Below are 11,003 nucleotides of genomic sequence, written 5' to 3' on the forward strand. Positions count from 1 at the left end.
TTTTCCGGCAAAAAATAAAGTGTCTCTATGGCGCTGGTTCTCGCATATGCGAGTCCCCGGGGACTCGCAGAAGCCGTCTAACGCGATAAATGAACGATTAGGCGAAGAATAATTTTCCCCTCAAAATTGAAAAAAGGCCAAGGCTATAGCCCATGAAAATATCATTTTTCCGGCAAAAAATAAAGTGTCTCTAAGGCGCTGGTTCTCGCATATGCGAGTCCCCGGGGACACGCAGAAGCCGTCTAACGCGATAAATGAACGATTAGGCCAAGAATAATTTTCCCCTCAAAACTGAAAAAATGCCAAGCCTATAGCCCATGAAAATATCATTTTTCCGGCAAAAAATAAAGTGTCTCTAAGGCGCTGGTTCTCGCATATGCGAGTCCCCGGGGACACGCAGAAGCGGTCTAACGCGATAAATGAACGATTAGGCCAAGAATAATTTTCCCCTCAAAATTGAAAAAATGGCAAGCCTATAGCCCATGAAAATATCATTTTCACGGCAAAAAGTAAAGTGTCTCTAAGGCGCTGGTTCTCACATATACGAGTCCCCGGGGACACGCAGAAGCCGTCTAACGCGATAAATGAACGATTAGGCGAAGAATAATTTTCCCCTCAAAATTGAAAAAATACCAAGCCTATAGCCCATGAAAATATCATTTTTCCGGCAAAAAATAAAGTGTCTCTAAGCCGCTGGTTCTCGCATATGCGAGTCCCCGGGGACACGCAAAAGCCGTCTAACGCGATAAATGAACGATTAGGCGAAGAATAATTTTCCCCTCAAAATTGAAATAATGCCAAGCCTATAGCCCATGAAAATATCATTTTTCCGGCAAAAAGTAAAGTGTCTCTAAGGCGCTGGTTCTCGCATATGCGAGTCCCCTGGGACACGCAGAAGCCGTCTAACGCAACAAATGAATGATTAGGCAGAGAATAATTTTCCCCTCAAAATTGAAAAAATGGCAAGCCCATGAAAATATCATTTTTCCGGCAAAAAATAAAGTGTGTCTAAGGCGCTGGTTCTTCGCATATACGAGTCCCCGGGGACACGCAGAAGCCGTCTAACGCGATAAATGAACGATTAGGCGAAGAATAATTTTCCCCTCAAAATTGAAAAAATGCCAAGCCTATAGCCCATGAAAATATCATTTTTCCGGCAAAAAATAAAGTGTCTCTAAGGCGCGGGTTCTCGCATATACGAGTCCCCGGGGACACGCAGAAGCCGTCTAACGCGATAAATGAACGATTAGGCCAAGAATAATTTCCCCCTCAAAATTGAAAAAATGGCAAGGCTATAGCCCATGAAAATATCATTTTTCCGGCAAAAAATAAAGGTTCTCTAAGGCGCTGGTTCTCGCATATGCGAGTCCCCGGGGACACGCAGAAGCCGTCTAACGCGATAAATGAACGATTAGGCCGAGTATAATTTCCCCCTCAAAATTGCAAAAATGGCAAGGCTTATAGCCCATGAAAATATCATTTTTCCGGCAAAAAATAAAGTGTCTCTAAGGCGCTGGTTCTCGCATATGCGAGTCCCCGGGGACACGCAGAAGCCGTCTAACGCGATAAATGAACGATTAGGCGAAGAATAATTTTCCCCTCAAAATTGAAAAAATGCCAAGCCTATAGCCCATGAAAATATCATTTTTCCGGCAAAAAATAAAGTGTCTCTATGGCGCTGGTTCTCGCATATGCGAGTCCCCGGGGACTCGCAGAAGCCGTCTAACGCGATAAATGAACGATTAGGCGAAGAATAATTTTCCCCTCAAAATTGAAAAAATGCCAAGGCTATAGCCCATGAAAATATCATTTTTCCGGCAAAAAATAAAGTGTCTCTAAGGCGCGGGTTCTCGCATATGCGAGTCCCCGGGGACACGCAGAAGCCGTCTAACGCAACAAATGAACGATTAGGCAGAGAATAATTTTCCCCTCAAAATTGAAAAAATGCCAAGCCTATAGCCCATGAAAATATCATTTTTCCGGCAAAAAATAAAGTGTCTCTAAGGCGCTGGTTCTCGCATATGCGAGTCCCCGGGGACACGCAGAAGCCGTCTAACGCGATAAATGAACGATTAGGCCAAGAATAATTTTCCCCTCAAAATTGAAAAAATGCCAAGCCTATAGCCCATGAAAATATCATTTTTTCGGCAAAAAATAAAGTGTCTCTATGGCGCTGGTTCTCGCATAGGCGAGTCCCCGGGGACTCGCAGAAGCCGTCTAACGCGATAAATGAACGATTAGGCGAAGAATAATTTTCCCCTCAAAATTGAAAAAATGCCAAGGCTATAGCCCATGAAAATATCATTTTTCCGGCAAAAAATAAAGTGTCTCTAAGGCGCTGGTTCTCGCATATGCGAGTCCCCGGGGACACGCAGAAGCCGTCTAACGCGATAAATGAACGATTAGGCCAAGAATAATTTTCCCCTCAAAATTGAAAAAATGCCAAGCCTATAGCCCATGAAAATATCATTTTTCCGGCAAAAAATAAAGTGTCTCTAAGGCGCGGGTTCTCGCATATGCGAGTCCCCGGGGACACGCAGAAGCGGTCTAACGCGATAAATGAACGATTAGGCCAAGAATAATTTTCCCCTCAAAATTGAAAAAATGGCAAGCCTATAGCCCATGAAAATATCATTTTCAATGCAAAAAGTAAAGTGTCTCTAAGGCGCTGGTTCTCACATATACGAGTCCCCGGGGACACGCAGAAGCCGTCTAACGCGATAAATGAACGATTAGGCGAAGAATAATTTTCCCCTCAAAATTGAAAAAATACCAAGCCTATAGCCCATGAAAATATCATTTTTCCGGCAAAAAATAAAGTGTCTCTAAGCCGCTGGTTCTCGCATATGCGAGTCCCCGGGGACACGCAAAAGCCGTCTAACGCGATAAATGAACGACTAGGCGAAGAATAATTTTCCCCTCAAAATTGAAAAAATGCCAAGCCTATAGCCCATGAAAATATCATTTTTCCGGCAAAAAGTAAAGTGTCTCTAAGGCGCTGGTTCTCGCATATGCGAGTCCCCGGGGACACGCAGAAGCCGTCTAACGCAACAAATGAATGATTAGGCAGAGAATAATTTTCCCCTCAAAATTGAAAAAATGGCAAGCCCATGAAAATATCATTTTTCCGGCAAAAAATAAAGTGTCTCTAAGTCGCTGGTTCTCGCATATGCGAGTCCCCGGGGACACGCAGAAGCCGTCTAACGCGATAAATGAACGACTAGGCGAAGAATAATTTTCCCCTCAAAATTGAAAAAATGCCAAGCCTATAGCCCATGAAAATATCATTTTTCCGGCAAAAAATAAAGTGTCTCTAAGGCGCTGGTTCTCGCATATGCGAGTCCCCGGGGACACGCAGAAGCCGTCTAACGCGATAAATGAACGAATAGGCGAAGAATAATTTTCCCCTCAAGATTGAAAAAATGCCAAGCCTATAGCCCATGAAAATATCATTTTTCAGGCAATAAATAAAGTGTATCTAAGTCGCTGGTTCTCGCATATGCGAGTCCCCGGGGACACGCAGAAGCCGTCTAACGCGATAAATGAACGACTAGGCGAAGAATAATTTTCCCCTCAAAATTGAAAAAATGCCAAGCCTATAGCCCATGAAAATATCATTTTTCAGGCAATAAATAAAGTGTATCTAAGGCGCGGGTTTCGCATATGCGAGTCCCCGTGGACACGCAGAAGCCGTCTAACGCAACAAATGAATGATTAGGCAGAGAATAATTTTCCCCTCAAAATTGAAAAAATGGCAAGCCTATAGCCGATGAAAATATCATTTTTCCGGCAAAAAATAAAGTGTGTCTAAGGCGCTGGTTCTTCGCATATACGAGTCCCCGGGGACACGCAGAAGCCGTCTAACGCGATAAATGAACGATTAGGCCAAGAATAATTTTCCCCTCAAAATTGAAAAAATGGCAAGGCTATAGCCCATGAAAATATCATTTATCCGGCAATAAATAAAGTGTCTCTAAGGCGCTGGTTCTCGCATATGCGAGTCCCCGGGGACACGCAGAAGCCGTCTAACGCGATAAATGAACGATTAGGCGAAGAATAATTTTCCCCTCAAAATTGAAAAAATGGCAAGCCTATAGCACATGAAAATATCATTTTTCCGGCAAAAAATAAAGTGTCTCTAAGGCGCTGGTTGTCGCATATGCGAGTCCCCGGGGACACGCAGAAGCCGTCTAACGCAACAAATGAATGATTAGGCCAAGAATAATTTTCCCCTCAAAATTGAAAAAATGGCAAGGCTATAGCCCATGAAAATATCATTTATCCGGCAATAAATAAAGTGTCTCTAAGGCGCTGGTTCTCGCATATGCGAGTCCCCGGGGACACGCAGAAGCCGTCTAACGCGATAAATGAACGATTAGGCGAAGAATAATTTTCCCCTCAAAATTGAAAAAATGGCAAGCCTATAGCACATGAAAATTTCATTTTTCCGGCAAAAAATAAAGTGTCTCTAAGGCGCTGGTTCTCGCATATGCGAGTCCCCGGGGACACGCAGAAGCCGTCTAACGCAACAAATGAATGATTAGGCAGAGAATAATTTTCCCCTCAAAATTGAAAAAATGGCAAGCCTATAGCCCATGAAAATATCATTTTTCCGGCAAAAAATAAAGTGTCTCTAAGGCGCTGGTTCTCGCATATGCGAGTCCCCGGGGACACGCAGAAGCCGTCTAACGCAACAAATGAATGATTAGGCAGAGAATAATTTTCCCCTCAAAATTGAAAAAATGGCAAGCCTATAGCCCATGAAAATATCATTTTTCCGGCAAAAAATAAAGTGTGTCTAAGGCGCTGGTTCTTCGCATATACGAGTCCCCGGGGACACGCAGAAGCCGTCTAACGCTATAAATGAACGATTAGGCCAAGACTAATTTTCCCTTCAAAATTGAAAAAATGCCAAGCCTATAGCCCATGAAAATATCATTTTTCCGGCAAAAAATAAAGTGTCTCTAAGGCGCTGGTTCTCGCATATGCGAGTCCCCGGGGACACGCAGAAGCCGTCTAACGCGATAAATGAACGACTAGGCGAAGAATAATTTTCCCCTCAAAATTGAAAAAATGCCAAGCCTATAGCCCATGAAAATATCATTTTTCCGGCAAAAAATGAAGTGTCTCTAAGGCGCTGGTTCTCGCATATGCGAGTCCCCGGGGACACGCAGAAGCCGTCTAACGCGATAAATGAACGATTAGGCCAAGAATAATTTTCCCCTCAAAATTGAAAAAATGCCAAGCCTATAGCCCATGAAAATATCATTTTTCCGGCAAAAAATAAAGTGTCTCTAAGGCGCTGGTTCTCGCATATGCGAGTCCCCGGGGACACGCAGAAGCCGTCTAACGCAACAAATGAATGATTAGGCAGAGAATAATTTTCCCCTCAAAATTGAAAAAATGCCAAGCCTATAGCCCATGAAAATATCATTTTTCTGGCAAAAAATAAAGTGTGTCTAAGGCGCTGGTTCTTCGCATATACGAGTCCCCGGGGACACGCAGAAGCCGTCTAACGCGATAAATGAACGATTAGGCCAAGACTAATTTTCCCCTCAAAATTGAAAAAATGCCAAGCCTATAGCCCATGAAAATATCATTTTTCCGGCAAAAAATAAAGTGTCTCTAAAGCGCTGGTTCTCGCATATGCGAGTCCCCGGGGACACGCAGAAGCCGTCTAACGCGATAAATGAACGACTAGGCGAAGAATAATTTTCCCCTCAAAATTGAAAAAATGCCAAGCCTATAGCCCATGAAAATATCATTTTTCCGGCAAAAAATAAAGTGTCTCTAAGGCGCTGGTTCTCGCATATGCGAGTCCCCGGGGACACGCAGAAGCCGTCTAACGCGATAAATGAACGATTAGGCCAAGAATAATTTTCCCCTCAAAATTGAAAAAATGCCAAGCCTATAGCCCATGAAAATATCATTTTTCCGGCAAAAAATAAAGTGTCTCTGTGGCGCTGGTTCTCGCATATGCGAGTCCCCGGGGACTCGCAGAAGCCGTCTAACGCGATAAATGAACCGTTAGGCGAAGAATAATTTTCCCCTCAAAATTGAAAAAATGGCAATGCTATAGCCCATGAAAATATCATTTTTCCGGCAAAAAATAAAGTGTCTCTAAGGCGCTGGTTCTCGCATATGCGAGTCCCCGGGGACACGCAGTAGCCGTCTAACGCGATAAATGAACGATTAGGCCAAGAATAATTTTCCCCTCAAAATTGAAAAAATGCCAAGCCTATAGCCCATGAAAATATCATTTTTCCGGCAAAAAATAAAGTGTCTCTAAGGCGCTGGTTCTCGCATATGCGAGTCCCCGGGGACACGCAGAAGCGGTCTAACGCGATAAATGAACGATTAGGCCAAAAATAATTTTCCCCTCAAAATTGAAAAAATGGCAAGCCTATAGCCCATGAAAATATCATTTTCACGGCAAAAAGTAAAGTGTCTCTAAGGCGCTGGTTCTCACATATACGAGTCCCCGGGGACACGCAGAAGCCGTCTAACGCGATAAATGAACGATTAGGCGAAGAATAATTTTCCCCTCAAAATTGAAAAAATACCAAGCCTATAGCCCATGAAAATATCATTTTTCCGGCAAAAAATAAAGTGTCTCTAAGGCGCTGGTTCTCGCATATGCGAGTCCCCGGGGACACGCAGAAGCCGTCTAACGCAACAAATGAATGATTAGGCAGAGAATAATTTTCCCCTCAAAATTGAAAAAATGGCAAGCCTATAGCCCATGAAAATATCATTTTTCCGGCAAAAAATAAAGTGTGTCTAAGGCGCTGGTTCTTCGCATATACGAGTCCCCGGGGACACGCAGAAGCCGTCTAACGCGATAAATGAACGATTAGGCCAAGACTAATTTTCCCCTCAAAATTGAAAAAATGCCAAGCCTATAGCCCAGGAAAATATCATTTTTCCGGCAAAAAATAAAGTGTCTCTAAGGCGCTGGTTCTCGCATATGCGAGTCCCCGGGGACACGCAGAAGCCGTCTAACGCAACAAATGAATGATTAGGCAGAGAATAATTTTCCCCTCAAAATTGAAAAAATGGCAAGCCCATGAAAATATCATTTTTCCGGCAAAAAATAAAGTGTGTCTAATGCGCTGGTTCTTCGCATATAAGAGTCCCCGGGGACACGCAGAAGCCGTCTAACGCGATAAATGAACGATTAGGCGAAGAATAATTTTCCCCTCAAAATTGAAAAAATGCCAAGCCTATAGCCCATGAAAATATCATTTTTCCGGCAAAAAATAAAGTGTCTCTAAGGCGCTGGTTCTCGCATATGCGAGTCCCCGGGGACACGCAGTAGCCGTCTAACGCGATAAATGAACGATTAGGCCAAGAATAATTTTCCCCTCAAAATTGAAAAAATGCCAAGCCTATAGCCCATGAAAATATCATTTTTCCGGCAAAAAATAAAGTGTCTCTAAGGCGCTGGTTCTCGCATATGCGAGTCCCCGGGGACACGCAGAAGCGGTCTAACGCGATAAATGAACGATTAGGCCAAAAATAATTTTCCCCTCAAAATTGAAAAAATGGCAAGCCTATAGCCCATGAAAATATCATTTTCACGGCAAAAAGTAAAGTGTCTCTAAGGCGCTGGTTCTCACATATACGAGTCCCCGGGGACACGCAGAAGCCGTCTAACGCGATAAATGAACGATTAGGCGAAGAATAATTTTCCCCTCAAAATTGAAAAAATACCAAGCCTATAGCCCATGAAAATATCATTTTTCCGGCAAAAAATAAAGTGTCTCTAAGGCGCTGGTTCTCGCATATGCGAGTCCCCGGGGACACGCAGAAGCCGTCTAACGCAACAAATGAATGATTAGGCAGAGAATAATTTTCCCCTCAAAATTGAAAAAATGGCAAGCCTATAGCCCATGAAAATATCATTTTTCCGGCAAAAAATAAAGTGTGTCTAAGGCGCTGGTTCTTCGCATATACGAGTCCCCGGGGACACGCAGAAGCCGTCTAACGCGATAAATGAACGATTAGGCCAAGACTAATTTTCCCCTCAAAATTGAAAAAATGCCAAGCCTATAGCCCAGGAAAATATCATTTTTCCGGCAAAAAATAAAGTGTCTCTAAGGCGCTGGTTCTCGCATATGCGAGTCCCCGGGGACACGCAGAAGCCGTCTAACGCAACAAATGAATGATTAGGCAGAGAATAATTTTCCCCTCAAAATTGAAAAAATGGCAAGCCCATGAAAATATCATTTTTCCGGCAAAAAATAAAGTGTGTCTAAGGCGCTGGTTCTTCGCATATAAGAGTCCCCGGGGACACGCAGAAGCCGTCTAACGCGATAAATGAACGATTAGGCGAAGAATAATTTTCCCCTCAAAATTGAAAAAATGCCAAGCCTATAGCCCATGAAAATATCATTTTTCCGGCAAAAAATAAAGTGTCTCTAAGGCGCTGGTTCTCGCATATGCGAGTCCTCGGGGACACGCAGAAGCCGTCTAACGCGATAAATGAACGATTAGGCAAAGAATAATTTTCCCCTCAAAATTGAAAAAATGGCAAGCCTATAGCCCATGTAAATATGATTTTTCCAGCAAAAAATAAGGTGTCTCTAAGGCGCGGGTTCTCGCATATACGAGTCCCCGGGGACAGGCAGAAGCCGTCTAACGCGATAAATGAACGATTAGGCCAAGAATAATTTCCCCCTCAAAATTGAAAAAATGGCAAGGCTATAGCCCATGAAAATATCATTTTTCCGGCAAAAAATAAAGTGTCTCTAAGGCGCTGGTTCTCGCATATGCGAGTCCCCGGGGACACGCAGAAGCCGTCTAACGCGATAAATGAACGATTAGGCCAAGTATAATTTCCCCCTCAAAATTGAAAAAATGGCAAGGCTTATAGCCCATGAAAATATCATTTTTCCGGCAAAAAATAAAGTGTCTCTAAGTCGCTGGTTCTCGCATATGCGAGTCCCCGGGGATACGCAGAAGCCGTCTAACGCGATAAATGAACGACTAGGCGAAGAATAATTTTCCCCTCAAAATTGAAAAAATGCCAAGCCTATAGCCCATGAAAATATCATTTTTCCGGCAAAAAATAAAGTGTCTCTAAGGCGCTGGTTCTCGCATATGCGAGTCCCCGGGGACACGCAGAAGGCGTCTAACGCGATAAATGAACGATTATAGCCAAGAATAATTTCCCCCTCAAAATTGAAAAAATGGCAAGCCTATAGCCCATGAAAATATCATTTTTCCGGCAAAAAATAAAGTGTCTCTAAGGCGCTGGTTCTCGCATATGCGAGTCCCCGGGGACACGCAGAAGCCGTCTAACGCGATAAATGAACGATTAGGCGAAGAATAATTTTCCCCTCAAAATTGAAAAAATGCCAAGCCTATAGCCCATGAAAATATCATTTTTCCGGCAAAAAATAAAGTGTCTCTAAGGCGCTGGTTCTCGCATATGCGAGTCCCCGGGGACAGGCAGAAGGCGTCTAACGCGATAAATGAACGATTAGGCGAAGAATAATTTTCCCCTCAAAATTGAAAAAATGCCAAGCCTATAGCCCATGAAAATATCATTTTTCCGGCAAAAAATAAAGTGTCTCTAAGGCGCTGGTTCTCGCATATGCGAGTCCCCGGGGACACGCAGAAGCCGTCTAACGCGATAAATGAACGATTAGGCGAAGAATAATTTTCCCTTCAAAATTGAAAAAATGCCAAGCCTATAGCCCATGAAAATATCATTTTTCCGGCAAAAAATAAAGTGTCTCTAAGGCGCTGGTTCTCGCATATGCGAGTCCCCGGGGACACGCAGAAGCCGTCTAACGCAATAAATGAACGATTAGGCGAATAATAATTTTCCCGTCAAAATTGAAAAAATGCCAAGCCTATAGCCCATGAAAATATCATTTTTCCAGCAAAAAATAAAGTGTCTCTAAGGCGCGGGTTCTCGCATATACGAGTCCCCGGGGACACGCAGAAGGCGTCTAACGCGATAAATGAACGATTATAGCCAAGAATAATTTAACCCCTCAAAATTTTAAAAATGGCAAGCCTATAGCCCATGAAAATATCATTTTTCCGGCAAAAAATAAAGTGTCTCTAAGGCGCTGGTTCTCGCATATGCGAGTCCCCGGGGACACGCAGAAGCCGTCTAACGCGATAAATGAACGACTAGGCGAAGAATAATTTTCCCCTCAAAATTGAAAAAATGCCAAGCCTATAGCCCATGAAAATATCATTTTTCCTCCAAAAAATAAAGTGTCTCTAAGGCGCTGGTTCTCGCATATGCGAGTCCCCGGGGACACGCAGAAGGCGTCTAACGCGATAAATGAACGATTATAGCCAAGAATAATTTCCCCCTCAAAATTGAAAAAATGGCAAGCCTATAGCCCATGAAAATATCATTTTTCCGGCAAAAAATAAAGTGTCTCTAAGGCGCTGGTTCTCGCATATGCGAGTCCCCGGGGACACGCAGAAGCCGTCTAACGCGATAAATGAACGATTAGGCGAAGAATAATTTTCCCCTCAAAATTGAAAAAATGCCAAGCCTATAGCCCATGAAAATATCATTTTTCCGGCAAAAAATAAAGTGTCTCTAAGGCGCTGGTTCTCGCATATGCGAGTCCCCGGGGACAGGCAGAAGGCGTCTAACGCGATAAATGAACGATTAGGCGAAGAATAATTTTCCCCTCAAAATTGAAAAAATGCCAAGCCTATAGCCCATGAAAATATCATTTTTCCGGCAAAAAATAAAGTGTCTCTAAGGCGCTGGTTCTCGCATATGCGAGTCCCCGGGGACACGCAGAAGCCGTCTAACGCGATAAATGAACGATTAGGCGAAGAATAATTTTCCCTTCAAAATTGAAAAAATGCCAAGCCTATAGCCCATGAAAATATCATTTTTCCGGCAAAAAATAGTGTCTCTAAGGCGCTGGTTCTCGCATATGCGAGTCCCCGGGGACACGCAGAAGCCGTCTAACGCAATAAATGAACGATTAGGCGAATAATAATTTTCCCCGTCAAAGATT

The sequence above is a fragment of the Dermacentor variabilis genome, chromosome 10 (genome assembly GCF_050947875.1).
Source record: "Dermacentor variabilis isolate Ectoservices chromosome 10, ASM5094787v1, whole genome shotgun sequence".
NCBI classification, from domain to species: Eukaryota; Metazoa; Arthropoda; class Arachnida; order Ixodida; family Ixodidae; genus Dermacentor; species Dermacentor variabilis.